This window comes from Cervus canadensis, chromosome 3 (genome assembly GCF_019320065.1).
Source record: "Cervus canadensis isolate Bull #8, Minnesota chromosome 3, ASM1932006v1, whole genome shotgun sequence".
NCBI classification, from domain to species: domain Eukaryota; kingdom Metazoa; phylum Chordata; class Mammalia; order Artiodactyla; family Cervidae; genus Cervus; species Cervus canadensis.
In genome coordinates, this window is record NC_057388.1 from 34,550,306 (window position 1) to 34,570,516 (window position 20,211).

Sequence of the window (20,211 nt, forward strand, 5' to 3'; positions counted from 1 at the left end):
GTTCATTAAAGGACCACAACACTTGATCGTGGCACATTTTTCAGTGTTATAATTACCAATTCCTTCCACTATACCAGATTTTTAATTTCATGGTGCAGCTTTTTTTCTATAATAAATCAGGCAATAAAAATATTCTAACATCAGGTTTACTCCTAAGCATCATTTCATGAATGAAATATATGCTATTTTAACACCCAAAAGGTAGAAATGCCTACATGTATAAACATACACATAAATATGTGCATATATATATATGTATGTATATATTTAGCCCTAAAAAACACTCTTACCTTATTCTTCCCAGACTGCTTAAAATATTTTCATAAAAAAACATGCACCTGTCCACATAACATCCTGGGGGACATCACTGTACTAAGCTATGCATTTCTTAGTGAAGGCCCACTGTATCCTTGTCTTTAACAAAATATCTTGCTTAAATTTATTTGCTGAATGATTGAATCACCCAAACAAAAATCCACACCCAAAGAGAAAAAAAAAAGAGAAAGAAAATGTCATCTCTTTTCCTTTACTGGGCCCATGTGAAAATAATTTAAAATGTTCTCTGCTGATTAGTGCAACAATGAAAATGCTAATTTTTCTGTTGGATTGTTTGTAAAATCTTGTCACTCTGAGAAGGAAAGCCCTTTGTCTGTTGGTAATCCTTTCCCAAATCTATCCTCCTTCACTGACAGAAGGCTGAGTCCTTGAAGACCACAGGTTTTAGCCTGCTGCTGACAATATAACTTTACACATTGAGCCTCCCTCTGTGGGCTTTAGTTTCCTCCTCTCTGAAAGAGAGAGGGCTCACCAGATGATTTGATAGTTTTTTTCGCTCTGGCCTGCTATGATTATATATCCAACTTAATCCTCCTAGGCTGTGGTTTAAGTCTCCTCTTTCCTTTTCTAACCTCCGGGGAGATGGAGATCACAGTCTCTGTGTGCTTGAAAATCATTGCTAAATTTATCCTTCAATATTCCTAGGCAACCTGAATTACCTCATTTCCTCTATTTTTTTTTTCTCATGTTCCCTTAATTTTAAAACTAAGTTGAATATAGTGACTTAAGAGTTTATGAATAACGTAATGGAAGGTGGGTAAGGATGACTCCTATTTTTTACATGTCCTGGTGCTATGATTATGGATAATATGGATAGCAAAGACAGTTAGTATTCACTATTAAGAAAAAAAATTGGTCCTGCATATGAAAGAAAAATGCTGAAAAAATGGTTCTTAAGAAGAGTCTTAACTATTTACTTTTCTGCTCTCCATTAAACTTTGAAATACTGCATTAGAATGTGGATTTGTATATTTCTCTCACTTATTTTGAAAAGAGAGTGAGAAATGCCACTTGAGGATGACTGCAATGTTGTTCTCTATCTGCTTTAGAAAAATAGTGTATTCTAAAATTATTAGGGAATAATATTTGTGGAAGTTTGTAATAACATATAAAGACAGAGAGAGAGAACAAGAAAAGCTCAAGAACAAAGTTTATCTTACTGTTCCCTTAGACTATTTCCCTTCTCTACTGCACAATTGAAGAAACTTTATTTCTAAGCTTTTGGACAAAGGCCCTCAGTATTTAACAATAGAGCTCTCAAAGTATGAAGATAATTAGTCCAACTAAAACTAATTTAGAAATATCAGCAACATCAGAGAACAATAGCAAATTAATTGGAGTGAAGAGAGGCTTTGCAGATGAAGGGCTCTGGGCTTTGTCATATCTCAAATCTGTGGAGGCAGAGCAAACATTCATATTAATGAATCCAAAATAGATTATATATGCCTTAGAATACATATTTCTCTGGGGCTGTTTTTCTTGGGTGATTATGTGTCTTTCTCCTGTGTGTTTATACAAACACACACTGAAGGTGCTAAGTTCCACCCTTGTGCCTCTTTTCCCTCAGGCTCCTTCCCTAGATCAAAGGACAACTTTGTAGTTAAAGGGAACTAAATTATTTTCAAGGCAGAGGAAAAGGCAGCACTGGTGTGCACCTGTGAAACTTGCCCAACAGTCCATGGCACTCCTTCACTCCTAACAGAGTTGGAGAGTCTCCCAACAGACATTGTGACTTCAGATTGCCAGCATCTAGCCTGATGCCAGGACCAATATGGTTCTATTACTTTATTTACATTGTGATCTCCAGTATTTCTATTCATGTAAATCAGAGCAGGTCAGAAATAGAAGGGATTTGAAAGCCATTAATATAAAGTTCCCTTTCCATATGTACAAAATGGGAATAATATTTTAGATAAAAAATATATATATATATAAAAAAAAATATTTTAGATAGCTGCTGAGAAAAACACCTGAGCCTACATAAAGCAGAAAAGTACCTATTCCATAGTTCAAAGGAACTAATGGCATTCTATTTGTAAAAGGTATTTTAAAATGACCTTCTATTTCTAAATAAAATAAAACATTAGTCAGCACTCAACAAATATTGCCCAATATTTTCATGATGATGCTACCACTGATGTTTTTCCTAATGTTGATGACAGCCTGTACTTTTAAGTCATGTTTGTCCAGCACAGACTACACACACACCCAGATTATTTTAAAATAATGACGTAATTTGAGGACTTGAGATATGCATGGAGCATTAGGAATCCCAACACAGGTACACTCATACTTTTGGCTTGCTCTGGGCTATTTTAAAAAGAGAAGTCAGTTAAGAGTCAAACTGTTGGATCATGTAATCATTGTCTTCTTGCATGTTTCTTCATCTTTTTGTCTTGAAAAGAAAAAACTGGTAAAGTAACTAGAGTTTATGAGAGGAGCACAGCATTAGCTGTGTTGCTACTAAATATGAAGAGGCAGTGGAAATAATGAAACTGTCAAGAGATTATAGGCATGAGAAACACAAGGCTTGGTAACAAAAATTCGTGCAGGTGTATTGCCTTAGGCAAAGGGAGAAGGCATATTTAGCCCCTCATCCTAAAGGAGAAACATAGGTGTAACATAGAGAAACAAGATTAGTGTTTAAGAAGACAGGTGGTACTGGCCTTGATATTACACACTTTCAAGCCAGACTTACTTCTTAGAAGTTGTTCTTGTTCAGCAATAGCCAGGAGTTTGTTGGGTCCCAAGTCAGCAAAAGTGAAGCTTTCACATGGCCTCAGAAATTGGAAAATAGTACTGTGAGTCCTTGGTGTCAGTCAGGGCCTCCTTGAAACATTTGTCATTTTTTCAAAGGTTCATCATGTTCCCTAAGTTTTCTACATAAGAAAAGATCAATTTCAAGTGAAAACATGAAACTTTGGAATGAAAATCACACTGCTGGGTCCTTCCTTAGACATAGGGATTAGAATTGTTAAGAATTAGAGATGTGATAGATAAATTTATATTTTTAACAAGTTCTCCCAAGAAATCTTGATACTTTGCCAAATATAGCCATGGTTGCAAATTCATACTATGTAGTTACTGCCTCTCTGATGCATTAAAAAGACATAAATTGGAAGGACAGTCAGAAAGTGACAACAACTTATCTACCTAAATTTTTAGAGAAAAAAAATGTTGATTAAATTTAAAAATCACTTTGAAACCACAATTAAAACTCTTCCAACTAAAAAGAAATCAGTAGATATACAAATTCTATTCAACTTCATTATAAAAAGCTTTAGGTATGACAATAATATCAAGAAAGATCCACATAAGTGAGTTCTTTGTAGAAAATTAATCTTAGTTGTGGAGTGTCCATTTAATACTGTAAGCACATTAAGCAAAGTCAAATGTAAGATAATCTCTTCGGGCCTAATTTCCCTTAATGGATTTTGATGAAAAGCCTTAGAGTAATTCTGATTCATATTTAATTCTCAAAGGATACAGATAGCCCAGAGAGTTATCAAGTTAAATGCAAGTAATCCTAAAATACTTTTAGTATTGGAAACTGATGTGATATTGAAATTGATATTTAAATTTGGATCTCAATTTAAAGGACTTGTTTAAATTTCTTATCAAATATCCATTTACTATTAATTTCCTAAATGTCAAATACCACTTTAATTTTGAAGGCTAATATATTTTTATAAATATATGTGTGTATGTGTAAGTATAAATGTATGTATATATGTATGTTACCTTGTATTTTAGAATGCTTTTTGAAACTATAATGACATTAACTTCATAAAATCCTGTTGGTGATGTTTCATATCAAGAGTTAAGTAATTGGTTTAATTTTCAGTATCAACACTGTTCAACATACTAAGTGAATTCTGATTCTAATATTCAAAATACACAGTATTTAAGGCAAAAACCACATGGTTTTCTACCCTCATTTAGGTTGGTTTTTGACAATGGTACCATAAAAAATAATATCTTCATTACTGCTTCATTTTAGAAAGCAGTAATATATTCTCATAGAGTCCACTCATATATTCCACTCACTCTTGCAAAGGATTTTAATAATGTCAACTTTAACCTACACCAATGATTCTCAAAGCATGGTTCCCAGACTAGCAATATCAATATCATCAAAGACCTGGTTGGAAATGTACATTCTTGAAATCCTCTAAGAATTAATTAGAAAGTCTGGGTTCTAGCAGTCCACATTTTATTTTTTTTCAGTCCACGTTTTAGTATCATCTAATGTAGATACAAAATTAAAGAAATAGAAGAATTTTTCCTTGTAATAAGAATTTAAAATTTGCTATCTTAACAACTTTCATATATGACATACAGCAGTGTTAATTCCATTTATCAAGCTATGCATCACATCCCTAGTAGTTAATATCTTATAACTGGAAGTTTGTACCTTTAATTGCCTTCATTCAGCTTCCCCTCACAATTCCTGCCTCTGATAACCACAAACCAGATTTTCTGAGTATTTTTTGAAGTGTAACTGACCTGTGTTTTCCTTTTTTGTACATTCAACTTTCACACGCACTTCAAAGAACACAGTTGATGCAAAAGTAGGATAGTGCTTATATATGTAGCCCTGAAAAACTGGCTTAACATAAAACGAACACATTAAACTGTTTTTCTAGTGATGGAACTTAGAACTCATTCTGAAAAAAATAAGAGGAAACAATTGGAAATCAGTAAAGATGTTGACAAATAGCTTATCACTACTAGAGCAGCAAACTTCCCTACTTTTTATGACCAACCAATAGGCAAAATTTAGCTTTTTTGTGAGGGGAGGGAGGGGGCAAACTGCAGCAAGTTCCCCAACCAGGGATTGAATCTGTGTCCCCTGCAGTGGAAGCATGGAGTCTTCTGGATGAACCAGTAAGTCCCAAGCCAAAATTTTACTTTAGGGCAGTTCCATATTAGTTGATTAGGTGATACGATGTCTGTGCTTGTTCCAAAACACTGGGTGGAGTGGGCAGATGACATGAGTAAATCAGACAAGACTGGTTCTGAATTGATAATTGAAGTTGAATGAGAGGAGGTACACTCATCCTTCTACTTTGATATAGATTTTAAATGTTCCATTATAGAAAATTTAAATAGCAAAATGATGATAAGAAAAAGAAAAAAAAGATCTCTCTGCCTGCTGTCTGGAGAGCACCAGCAGAAAAGGGAATGAATTTGGAGACTGTTGCAGTGACTCAGTCATGAAAGAGTTGGAAACAAAAGGACTCACAAGTAGACTGGACGGGGTGCAGTGAGGGTAGAGGAAAGAGAATCATCAGAGATGACTAAGGGCTACCCTTGCAGGAAGAAGTATCACTTTTTTCTGTGTTAAGTATTTTAAATAATCCATAAAAATTATAAACATAAAATCTGTTTGAAATATACATGCAGTGCTTCCACAAATGCAACTCTAGAGGTCACAAATTTATATTTCCTTTATATAAACATCACCCCCTAGAGCTGTGGACTCCACATCCTAGCCAGCTGTGGCAACCTCACTGGACATTGCTAAGTGCTCATATTAAACCTGTTATCTAAAATAGTGTCCTTCACCATTCTGCTTTTCATTAAAAGTATTTTAGCTAATTTTGGACCTTTCATATTCCATACAAATATTCCAGACTTAAAAATGACTTGACTTTTTATTAGAATTTTTATAGATTTTTGTATTATTATAGAATCTATAAATTATTATTATATATATATAATCTATAAATTATTATTATTTATATAATCTATAAGTTATTATTCTATTATTATTATAGAATCTATAAATTTATATAGATTTTGTATAGATCAATATGGGGAGTATTGCTATGTTTATTATACTGCATATCCCTACATTTCTTCATCTGTTTAGGTCTTTGCACTTTCCAATAAAGTTTCCCCCCATCAGCCTGCATGGTATTAATTGGATGTCATTGTAGTATGGTTTCTGAGTTGGCTTACCTGTGTATTATGAAGATGTGTAGTTGACTGAATCCTAGAGGTAGCTTTTTGCAAAACTGAGGTATAAGGTGAGAAAGCCAGGCAAATCACAAGTCCTTTCAGCCTTTTTGTTTATTTATTTATCTTGGTCTTTAGTATCTTTCAACACCAGGATGCTCTGACATAACCAGGGATATTATAAAGAAATTTTATCAGGACCCACCTAAGCATGAATAGTCTTTGCTTCAGATGCATGCACACACATACCCACACACACACACACACACATATATATACATTTTTTTTTTAAACCACAAATCACCTCATTGTCTTACCATCAAGGTGAACTTTCTCCATGACCTACTTTTGTAGGAAAAGTTGAATTGAAAACTGGGCTGAATTTGGAGAAAGTTTAGCTATGCGGTGATATTGCCATGTAGATCACCACTTTCTATTACCTACAGAATAAGAGATTTTGAATTTAGACCTAAAAGAAACCATATGCTATGTCTACACCTTCTGCAGATTAAAAGCAAGGCAAAGAAAGAAATGAACCCCCCTCCCAACCCCTCGGGCTTCCCCAATGGCTCAGTGGTAAAGACTCCACCTGCAATGCAGGAGCCGCAGGAGACGTGGGTTCGATCCCTGGGTCAGGATGATCCTCTGGAGGAGGGCATGGCAACCCACTCCAGTATGCCTGCCTGGAGAATCCCATGGACAGAGGAGCCTGGGATATTGGGCTACAGTTCATAGGGTCCCAAAGAGTTGATCAAGACTGAAGCAATTGAGCCTGCATGCACGCCCCTGATCCCTAGTGATACATACCGTAATACTTATAAAGGACATGAATTGGTAACAAAGAAGCCCTCTGCAAAAATCAAAGAGGCTGGGAGACTGATGGGCATGGAATAGTTTGGTTTTAGTTTTCTATTTTTACCCAGCAGATCCTGGCTTTGAAGCTAGTTATATCAATAATATTGTCTTAGGAAGCTTAAGGTAGAGTAAAATCAAGGTCTAGTGCTTTTCTGTTTATGAGACTTCACTCACAAGTAGGGCAAAAATGCTTCTTCCTAAGAGCCCTAAAATACTGCATTTGTACAAAGTACTTTTCTCAGTGCTTTTCAAAGTACTTTTCTTTAAGTTTATAGGATTTTTTTTCTCATTAAAAATATGTGACTTACATATTGGTGATTAACTGCTCATATAATTCTAGTCTGGATGGGGAAAGTATAAAAATTCTCCTCATTCTTTTTTTTTCCCTCACACTCTGGTTGTTAATATGAATGCAGATATTAAATTCAGGAAAGATAAGATAACTATTTGTTTGACAATTTACTCAAAAATGCTCATATTCTAAAATATTCACTTGATTGGAGTCTTTAAAATTTTAGTTATATTAGCAACTACATGAATGCAATGAAATAGAGGAAAGATGTATTCCTATTTCCCCAATATGGTCTCTTGGAGACTGATTCAAGTATAAACGTAAGATGAAATTGAAAACAATTCCCTCTTTAAGTAACATTTTATTCTACTTATCAATTCTTTATTACATGAATAATTAATAATTTATTTAATTTAAAATAAAGGAAAAAATGTCCATGGAAGATGTTAGAAGTGGGATACAGCAAAACAATATTTCAAAAAGCTTTGAAATCACTGATCTAAAAGTTTTGAAATTACTGACCTCATTAGTCATAATAATCACATGCTTAAGGAAATAGCTATATTTTCATTTTCACTCCAGACAAGCTTTATTCAACACAAAGGTAAGGATTTTGTCCTCTAAATGGAACATATTACATCCTATTCTCTTCACTGGAACAGAATATGTTAATTTTCTCTTGCCTGTTTTTGTCAGCACTATATTTATATAAACAAATTCCAACTTTATATTTTTCCAAGTAGTCTTCCTTAGATTTCAGACAATATTTGGAAAGTAAAAGTAGAAATTTACTTTTACAAATGTTGCTGAAAACAAAGACATACATACAAAAGGAGCTATTCCCACAAAAGTATGTTAAGCAATTATTTTAAATAGTCACAGAAGAACAAAAGCGAAAAGTTTTGTATACAATTAAAGCAGTAAGTTTAATTGAACCCATGACCTTTGATACAACCCAGAGTTTATCTGTGGTGTGCATACTGAAGATGGGAGAGGACAAAAAGGAAAGGTATATAAACTAAAGAAACACAAAAATAAATATATAGTGGTTAAAAATCTGTCCCCAAATTCTTTGACATTCCTTCCATCGAGAAACGGGGCTTATGTTCCCTCCGCTTGAAACTTTTAACAAATAGAACATAACACACGTGATGTGGCAGTGCTGCGGCTCCTGAAGCTTGGTTAGAAAAGGCCATGTGGCTGCAGCCGGCATCTCTGGAGCCACATGCTCTGAGAACCTTCACTGAACATGTGGAAAGACCGTGTTCAAAGTCCATCATGGGAGAGGGATGCCCACAAAACTTTTTGAATCTTTGCAGCTCAGGTACCAGACACTTGAAGAACACAAAGATGACCCCACCACTATCTGACTGCAAGTCAGTGAGAGACCCTGAGCAAACTACCTACCTGAGCCAAAACCCTAGATTTGCAAATCAAATGAATGGTGGTTATTCTCATATGCCACTGTTTAGGATGGCTTGTTACATGGCAATATAACGATGAATGGAGTATAGCCATACTCCAATACTCCAATACTTTGGCCACTTGATGCAAAGAACTGACTCTTTGGAAAAGACCCTGATGCTGGGAAATATTGAGGGCGGGAGGAGAAGGGGGCGACAGAGGATGAGATGGTTGGATGGCATCACCGACTCAAGGGACATGAGTTTGAGTAAACTCCGGGAGTTGGTGATGGACAGGGAAGCCTGGCGTGCTGCAATCCATGGGGTTGCAAAGAACTGATGTATAGCCATTGTGTGGGCAAACTGAGTTCCTTCAGTCGTGTCCGACTCTTTGTGACCCCGTGGATTGTAGCCCACCAGGCTCCTCTGTCTATGGGATTCTCCAGGCAAGAATACTGGAGTCGCTGCTATGCCCTCCTCCAGGGAATCTTCCCGACCCAGGGATCAAACCCACATTCTCTTCCGTCTCCTGCATTGGGAGATGGATTCTTTACCACTAGTGCCACCTGGGAAGACCATAACCATTGCAGGTAAATGTAAAATAATGACTTTTTCACACTCCTAAGCAGAATTACCATATAACATCATATAAATTAGATGTCAACCTAACAATAAAAACATTCAAGGTAGATGCTGACATAATTTATTTTCCAACAGTGGAAAAATTATCAATTGTTTCCTTATGTTATTAATATGACTAATCGCTACGATTTCAAGGTTACTATTTCTCTATTTTTATGCCATTTTTTTTAATGCACTACTTGAGATCAGAATGTAAGAATGATTTATTCTATATTTTTCTTGCTGAAAATAAGTAGCTCTTCATTAATCTGTCAAAGTTTTTCCCTAAGAAAATCGTGTTTGTTTCCTTATTATAATTTCCATTAACTTATTCTATGTAATGTTCTTTCTTGATTGAATTATTGGTACAAAAAATGCCACCATCTTCTTTTAATAACTTCTGCCTTCCATGGTCATAATTCTGTTTTTCTAAATCAGGTGCAATGTAAAACTAGGACTTGACTTTGTAATATTTCAGTACAGATTCCCTGTCATCCTCCTTTAGTTTTTTATGTGTGTGATAGTCAACCCTTACTTTTAGTTCCAGTAAAATGCAAAATTAAAAATCCAGATGCTCTCATTATTCTTTTGCTTAAATTACACTTGTTCTGTCATTTATTTATTTTTAAAACTTTTCTTGGGTTTATAATTGATATACAATGTTGTATTAGTTTTAGGTGAACACTAGTAAATCAGTTATACATATACATATTTTTGTTGTTCAGTTGCTCAGTCGTGTTTGATTCTTTGCCACCCCATGGCCTACAGCATTTCAGCCTTCCTTGTCCTTCACTATCTTCTGAAGTTTTCTCAAACTCATTTCCATTGAGTTGATGACGCCATCCAACCATCTCATCTTCTGTTGCCCACTTCTCCTGCCCTCACGCTTTTCCAGCATTCAGGGTCTTTTCCAATAAGTGGGCTCTTTGCAACAGGTGGTTAAAGTATTGGAGCTTTAGCATCAGTCCTTCCAATGAATATTCAGAGTTGATTTACTTTAGGACTGATTGGTTTGATCTCCTTGCTGTCCAAGGGACTCTCAAGAGTCTTCTCTTAGAAAAGATCAATTCTTTGGCTCTCAGCCTTCTTTATGGTCCAACTCTCACACCCATACATGACTACTGGAAAAACTGGCTTTGACTATACAGACCTTTGTCAGCAAAGTGATGTCTCTGCTTTTTAACATGCTAAGTTTGTCATAGCTTTCCTTTCAAGGAGAAAGCATCTTTTAATTTCATAGTCTGCAGTGATATTGGAACCCAAGAAAATAAAATCAGTCACTGTTTCCACTTTTTCCCCATAAATTTGCTGTGATAGCACCAGATGCTATAATCTTAGTTGTTTGAATGTTGAGCTTTAAGCCAACGTTTTCACTCTCATCTTTCACCTTCATCAAGAGGTTCTTTAGTTCCTCTTCACTTTCTGCCCTTAGAGTGGTATCATCTGCATATCTAAGACTGTTTATATTTCTCCTGGCAATCTTGATTCTGTCTTGTTATTCATCCAGCCTGGCCTTTTGCATAAGGTACTCTGCATATAAGTTAAATAAGCTGGTTGACAATATACAGCCTTGGCATACTCCTTTCCCTATTTTGAACCATTCGTTTGTTCCATGACTGGTTCTAATTGCTGCTTCTTGACCTGTATACAGGTTTCTCAGGAGACAAGTAAGGTGGTATGGTATACCCTTCTCTTTAAGAATTTTCCAGCTTGCTGTGATTCACACAGTCAAGGCTTTAGTGTAGTCAGTGAGGCAGAAGTAGATGTCTTCCTGGAATTCACATTATCCACTATCTTTTATGTTTTTTTTCTCATATAGGTCATTACAGAGTATTGAGTATAGTTCCCTGGGATATACAGTAGGTCTGGATTATCTGTTTTATATATAATAGTATGTATATATGTCAATCCTAAATTCCCCATTTATCCCCCCTCCTTCCTCTCCCCTTGGTAACCACATTTGTTTTCTACATCTGTGGCTCTATTTCTGTTTTGTAAATAAGATCATTTGTACCATGTTTTAAAGATTCCACATTTGTCTTTCTCTATATGACTTCCTTCACTCAGTATGACAATTTTTAGATCCACCCATGTTGCTGCAAATGGCCTTATTTCATTCTTTTTAATGGCTGGGTGATATTCCATTGTGTATATATACCACACCTTTATCCACTCCTTTGTCAATGGACATTAGGGTTGCTTCTGTGTCCTGGCTATTGTAAATAATGATGCAGTGAATGTTGGAATGCATGTATCTTTTTGAATTACAGTTTTCTCTGGATACATGCCCAGGAATGGGATTCCTAGATCATATGGTTGCTCTATTTTTAGTTTTTTAGGGAACCTCCATACTATTCTCCAAAGTGTCTCTTCCAATTTACATTCCCACCAACAGGGTAGAAGGGTTCCTTTTTCTCCACACACTCTTCACCATCATTCTAACCAGTGTGAGGTGATACCTCATTATAGTTTCATATGGATTTCTCTAATAATTAGTGCTGTTAAGCATCTTTTCATGTTTTTTTTTTTTTGACCATCTGTATGTCCTCTTTGGAGAAATGTCTGTTTAGAATTTCCACTCATATTTTGTGGATTGATTTTTTGATATTGAGCTGCATGAGTTGTTTGTATATTTTATATACAAATTAATATAAATGTCACCCTTGTTGATTGCTTTGTTTGCAAATATTTTCTCCCTCTCTGTGGGTTGTGTTTTAATTTTGCTTATGGTTTCCTTCGTTGTGCAAAAGCTTTTAAGTTTATTTCGGTCTCATTTATTTATTTTTGCTTTTATTTCCATTAATCTAGGAGGTGGAACCAAAAAGCTATTGCTGCAATTTATGTCAGTGTTATGCCTATGTTTTCCTATAGTTTTATATTATCCTGCCTTACATTTATGTCTTTAGTCCATTTCAGTTCATTTGTGTATGGTGTTAGAGTGTTCAAATGCCATTCTTTTACGTGTAGCTGTCCAGTACCACTTACTGAAGGCATTGTCTTTTCTCCATCGTGTCACTGTATTCTTGCCTCCTTTGTCATACATTAGTTGACCATGGGTGTGTGGGTTTATCTCTGGATTTCTATCCTGTACCATTGACCTATATTTCTGTTTTTGTGCCACTATCAAACTATTTTGGTTACTGTATCTTTGTAGTATAGTCTGAGGTCAGGGAGTCTGATTCCTCCAGCTTTCTTTTTCTTCCTCAAGATTGCTTTGGCTATTTAGAGTCTTTTGTGTTCCAAGCTAATTGTAAAAGTTTTTGTTCTAATTATGTGAAAAATGCTTTTGGTAATTTGATAGGTATTACACTGAATCTATAAATCACTTTGGGTAGTATAGTCATTTTCACAATATTGAATTTTCCAGTTCAAGAACATGGTATATCTCCCCATCTGTTTATGTTATCTTTGAGTTCTTTCATCAACACCTCATAGTTTTCTGAATACTGGTCTTTTGCCTCCTTATGTAGGTTTATTCCTAGATATTTTATTCTTTTTGATGCAATGATAAATAGGATTTTTTTGTGTGTGTGCTTAATCTCCCTTTCTGATCTTTTATTGTTAGTGCATAGAAATGCAAGGGGTTTCTGTGTATTAATTTTACATCCTGCCACTTTACTGAATTAATGGATGAGCTTCAGTAGTTTTCTGGTAGTATCTTTATGATTTTCTGTGATTAGTATCATGTCATCTGCAAACAGTGACAATTTTATTTCTTCTTTTCCAATTTGGATTCCTTTTATATCTCTTTCTTCTCTAATTGCCATGGCTAGAACTTCCAAAATTATGTTGAGTAAAAGGACTGGAAGTGGACATCCTTGTCTTGTTTCTGATTTTAGAGGAAATGCTTTTATTTTGTCACCATTGAGAATGATAGCTGTGGGTTTGTCATATATGGTGTTAAACACCATATATGTTGAACACAATACCTATACTGTGTTGAGGTAGGTTTCCTCTATGCCTACTTTCTGGAGAATTTTTATTATGATAGGTATTATTTATTTCTTACTTGTATAAGTTAAAATATTGTAAGGATTTCACTTGCTTCCAGGCATTTGAGCAGATCAGACATTTAATTGACTCTCTGGGTCTGAAATCAGCCAAGTTAAGTTTAAGTCTTGTAGTAGTTAGCTTCTACAGAGTAACTAACCATTTCACAAATCAGGGACTTAAAACAACAATCGTTTATTTAGCTCCTGACTGTGTGGTTGGGTAATTTGGGTTGACTGAGCCGGAGAGTTTTTTGGTCTGGGCTGATTTTTCAGACAAGCAAACTAGTAGAATTACATGTTTTATATAAAATTGGTGTTTTACCAAACACCTAATTCCTTTCATTTTCGCTTTTGATTTCTACTTATTTGCAAAGACAAGGAAAAGAAATTTTCACAATTATTATAAATGTGAATTGATAACTTGAGACAGTTATCTGAGCAAACATGATATTCCTTCAAAAAACACCATAGCTGTTAATGAAGGAGAAATGTTCATTGAAAAACCATCCCTAGTCTGGTTAAAAAAAAAATTAAACAGACACAAGAAAAATGAATTACTGCCTTAAGATTCATTAAATTCTTAAGAGTTTCTTCTTCTAGAAGCTTCTTTCTATCCTCTAAATCTTTTTCATAGGATGTTTTCTTCTTTGGTGCTTAATTACCAACTTATGCTGTACAGAAAGATTCTACTACGATTTGGCCATAGAGAGACAACTTTCTATTAGTCAGAATAAATTCTGTACTAAAGAATTTGCTTTCATTCTGTGTTGTGAATTTCTGAGACAGCAAAACTCACTGGAAAAAAGATCTGTGTAAAAATTAAATAAGCTAGAATGATGTTCCTCCATAGAAAATAAAAAATTCTTTTTCTCCAATCATTCACTGCTTTGAAGAGAAAAATAATATATTTCTATCTCACATGCAGATTATAATTAACAGAAGAGAACTATCATGCTGAATTTCACTTATTCATATGTTAACTTATAAGAAGATCAACTGTATTAACACAATATTTTTCTATAGAACGATTCACTTCTTAAAATCAATTCTACATTAATCTCATCCTAAATAATAATGTTTATAAAATTACAAATGAACTGCATTAGTCATTATTTTCTAATGTACATGACCTTTAAGACATGATAGCTAATAGAAAATCCTCTAAGATCACATTACATAACACCCTTAGGATATTATATCTTGGAAAAAACTAATCAAAATGTTTACAACTGAGATTCAAGAGCAAGATTTTCCTTTACCTGGTGCTATATTCAGTAAGAAAAGTTGTGGTAATGACAGTGAATATTGATGGCAAATTCATAGTATTGAAATTGATGTGGAATAATTAGTTCAGTTCTCAGAATTATATTTTTAAAGCATTATGAATAAACTACACATATTTTTAATAAAAATGTTAAAAATTAGACCAGGTTAGGAGCCACAAATTTTCCTGCAATTAAAAGTATTCAAGCAAAGGTAGAATGAGTAATTGCCAAAGAAGTGTGCATGGACTACAAGCATTAGTACACAAGTTCTAGGACTCCTTGTAAGATTCATATTCTATCATTTTCTCATTGATTTGAGCCACTGAAAAATACCTTTGATTTTTAGTATAGGTATTAAAATTCATTTTTATGTATTTCATAGGAAAGAAAATTTCAGAAATCTATTGTGGCTCTTTCTTAGAATGTTTAATAATAATATAGCAATTTCCTAAATACAGACTTACAATGATACAAATATTTGTTTTTCATACTGTAAATATAAATTTTTGAGTTAAGTACATTACATCCACATAATTATTTGCAGAATATATCTTTTTTTTTTTCGTTAATCCATTTTAGCTGACAAGCCAGATGCTAGAAAACAGATGGATTATAAAACCATTTTGACATTACAGTAGTAGTTGAAATTTTATGAATCACTTGATGATTCACTGATAATCTATGCAAGCAATATAGCCATATCTGTATTTCAACAAAATTTGATTCAAATGAAGAATGATACATTATATGAGAATGAAACACTCAAAGAGAATCTCAGATCTCAAAAATTTGTTTTCAAATTCACATTATTTATTATTCCAATTTTAGCTAAAGTACAATTCAGTTTCTCTCTTCTCCAAACTTGAATCCTGTACTTCAATTCTCAACAAAAGGGAGGGGTGTGGGGTAATATTTATATTGATATGTTAAGTTTGATGTGACCTAGGTATAATTTCCCAAATTTGTATTGGACTATAGAAATAAAAAGTGAAGATGAACTAAAAAGACTCTTGATGAAAGTGAAAGAGGAGAGTGAAAAAGTTGGTTTAAAGCTTAACATTCAGAAAACTAAGAACATGGCATCTGGTCCCATCACCTCATGGGAAATAGATGGGGAAACAGTGGAAACAGTGTCAGACTTTATTTTTCTGGGCTCCAAAATCACTGCAGATGGTGATTGCAGCCATGAAATTAAAAGACGCTTACTCCTTGGAAGGAAAGTTATGACCAACCTAGATAGCATATTAAAAAGCAGAGACATTACTTTGCCAAACAAAGGTCTGTCTGGTCCAAGGCTATGGTTTTCCAGTGGTCATGTATGGATGTGAGAGTTGGACGGTGAAGAAAGCTGAGTGCCGAAGAATTGATGCTTTTGAACTGTGGTGTTGGAGAAGACTCTTGAGAGTCCCTTGGACTGCAAGGAGATCCAACCAGTCCATCCCAAAGGCGATCAGTCCTGGGTGTTCTTTGGAAGGACTGATGCTGAAGCTGAAACTCCAGTACTTTGGCCACCTCATGCGAACAGTTGACTCATTGGAAAAGACTCTGATGATGGGAGGGATTGGGGGCAGGAGGAGAAGGGGACGACAGAGGATGAGATTGTTGGATGGCATCACCGATTGGATGGACATGGGTTTGGGTAGACTCCGGGAGTTGGTGATGGGCAGGGAAGCCTGGCATGCTGCGATTCATGGGATCGCAAAGAGTCGGACATGACTGAGCAACTGAACTGAACTGACTGATAGAAGTAAAATATATCTATACTGGGATTATAGCACTTACTTTTTACATCAGATCATGAGAACACTGGTTAAAAAAAAAAAAGTAAATTGATTGAATATTGTATGTGTTTGTGTGAAATCTGTGCTCCAAATCAGTAGAAAATAAATTTGGCTCTTATATAACAAACATAGAAACATCTAATTTAAGTCAGAATAACATACAAAAGAAAACTTCTTTGAATTTTGAATGTTAACATAGTCTAATAAAATATTTTAATTAACTAGTAAATAACTGATCATTAAGTTAGGTACACTTTTGGCTTTAAAGTGAATTTGATATTATGTTGTAATAAATATCTCATTTTTCTTCTAAAAATGAATTCATTAAATATAGGCCTGTAAAAATTTACTGTTTTAATTATTGTTACCTCACTTTATTCCATTTTTATCAGAAGTGACATTGAATGTTACTAATGCTTGAAAACTCTTCTTTTTAAGTCAATCTATCTAGTCCGTATTAATCCAAAGGAGAATAAATTTCATGTATCACTTATAGTTGTTTTTGAAACATGCCAAGTAGTTCAAAATAATGATTTTAGGCAGCCAGCCCAAACTGTAATTTAAGTGTTTGTTCTAAACTGCAAATTATTTAAATTTCAAATAATTATAATATATGTTGTAATGTCTTTCAGTAAGTATATCTTTCAGTGTTTTAAAATTAGAATAAGACAATGGTTGTATAATGCTATACATACACTAAAAAAAATCCAATTTTACACTTTAGATGGGTAAATTGTAAGGTATATGAATTATGTCTCAGTAAAGTTGTTTACTTTGAAAAAGACCCCGATGCTGGGAAATATTGAGGGCGGGAGGAGAAGGGTACGACAGAGGATGAGCTGGCTGGATGGCATCCCCGACTCAATGGACATGAGTCTGAGTGAACTCCGGGAGTTGGTGTTGAACAGGGAGGCCTGGCGTGCTGCAGTCCATGGGGTCGCAAAGAGTCAGACACGACTGAGAGACTGAACTGAACTGAGAGCTGTTTATACATTTTCTTCTTGCATCTGATGTATGATACCAAACTGTATGGTTTATCATACAGTTCTCTATATTCCCTTGCTATTTCTCATGGTTATGATTTTATTCTCTCCCACTCAGGCACTGTGCTTTGTACATATCTTTATTATGAGTAGATTTAGATAAATCTAATAGATAATCTAAATAGATAAATAGATAAATCTATTTAGATAAATATAGATAAAAATCTATATTATAAATTTTTGACTTCTTTATTTTTAATTGAGGATAATTGCTTTCCAATATTGTGTTGGCTTCTGCCATACAACAAGATGAATCAGCCATAGGTGTACACATGTGCCCTCCCTCCTAAACCTCCTCCCACCCTATCCCACCCCTTTAGGTTGTCACAGAGCCCTGGTTTGAGTTCTCTGATGATTCAGCAAATTCCCACTGGCTATCTCTTTTATTTATGATAGTGTATATTTTCATGCTACTCTCTCCATTCGTCCCACCCTCACCTTCTCTTCCTTGTATCCTCAGGTCTTTTCTCTTTGTCTGCATCTCCATTGCTACCCTGCAAATAAGTTCATCAGTACCATCTTTCTAGATAGATTTTTAATATCTATTTTCTTTACTGAAGTGCATGTGATCATTTGACAATAGAACTTATGGTTTCTTTTCATATAATTAATGCTTAACATGGTAAATAATACATGCTAATTAATATTTGTTATAAAAATTAATTAGCTCATACTAAGGAGTTAATTGAGCTTCCTCCCTGGCACTAGTAGTAACAAATCCACCTGCCAGTGCAGGAGACACAAGAGATGTGAATTTGATCCCTGGGTCAGGAATAGCCCCTGGAGGAGGAAATGGCAACTCATTCCATTTTTCTTGCTGGGAGAATCTCATGGACAGAGGAGCCTGGCATGCTACACTCCATTGGGGTCGCAAACAGCTGTACATGGCCGCAATATGGGCAATAGCAAGGAGTTAATTATTATTAATAGCCTTAGTATTTAAAAACACTAAAAGTGAAAATAGTCAGTTTTTACATATACTATGAGAAAAACAGAAGCCAAATGTTGAATATATGGATAGATTTCAAGTTACATGAATATAAACATACACATTCCACACTAAAATGATTCAAAGTTTCAACATCCTCTCTGTACCAAGCTTACTCCAAAATATGCCTGATCAATCTTCTGGAAAGCTTGCTCCTGTTGCAATGAAAACCTGTTAAAAAAAATTACAGCAATCAAAATTACATTTGGAGCCCTGCCAGCTTGCTTTTGGTTTCTACCATGAGAAACTCTTCATGAGTATATTTGATAATTTCTCTATATCACCACCCAAAGTCTGGCAGACTTCCTAGACAGGCAGTAACATACCTGAACATCCAAATCAAAGGAAAAGAATTAGTGAAGCTATAAAGCAAATAAATGGGATAATATTCTGTTAATCGGTTAACAGTTGAACAAAACTTCCCTTTTTCTTTATAATATGACCTAAATATTTAACATACAGTATGGATTATGAGGGGTTTCCCTGGTGGCTCAGACAGTAAAGAATCTGCCTGCAATGCAGCACACAGTGGTTCTATCCTTGTGTCGAGAAGATCCCCTGGAGAAGGGAATGCCCACTGCAGTTTTCTTGCCTGGAGAATCTCATGGACAGAGGAGCCTGGTGGGCTACAACCCATGGGGTTGCAAAGAGTTGGATATGACTAAGCAACTAACATTTTCACTTTCACATGGATTATGAGATATTTGATGTGCTGTTGTTATATTAATGAAAATGTTTTACTGAAATGCACCAGTGTAATTGACAAACTTAATAATTTTTTGAAAGAAAATATATTTAATTTTAAAGTTAGTTATTTTAAAGAAAGCATTACTTTGGACTACTGCAGTTTCAGAAATCTCCAACTTTGTTGATTCCATCTGGTAGATTTATATATCTCTTTTTAAAAAAATCACCTAAATGTCACTCTCTTTCATTTGAAATCCAGCCATCTCCCAAGCAAGAAATGGAAATTGAAACCTAGTGCAAAGTGGCTATAAAACAGTGGAACCCAGTTATATAAGTAGTTATTAAACAAATTTTATTATTCCATAATTTAAAATGTAAAAACATGATTATGTGCATTAAAATCAACTCATATAATTATGATTCATGATTTTCTGTTGTATAGCATAGCTATTCTATATCTATGGAATTATACATATTGCCTACTCTAATTATGATCATGATGAATTCAGTCCTCCCAAAGAAAAAAGACTCAACCAAATAAAAGAAAAATTTTATTTTGCTTGAGAGCAAGTGTAAAGTTTTTAAGGCTCAGATAAAAGAAAATCTCATTGCAGGGCTTTCTTAGAGGCTCAGTGGTGAAAAATCCTCCTGTCAATGTGAGTGGGTTCGACCTCTGGTCTAGGAAGATCCCACATGCTTCAGGGCAACTAAGCCCCTGTGCCACAAATACTGAGCCTGTGCTCTCGAGTCTGGGAACCACAACTATCGAGCCCATGTGCCATAATTACTGAAGCCCGAAGGATCTAGAGTCTGTGTTCCAGAACAAGAGAAGCCACTGCAATGAGAAGCCTGTACACAGCAGCTACAGAGTAGCACGTGCTTGCTTGCCACAATTTTAAAAAGTCTTGTGCAGCCATGAAGACTCAAAACAGAGAAAGAAAGAAAAGGAAATCTCAGTGTAGACACTTGGAATATTAATTGCTTGAC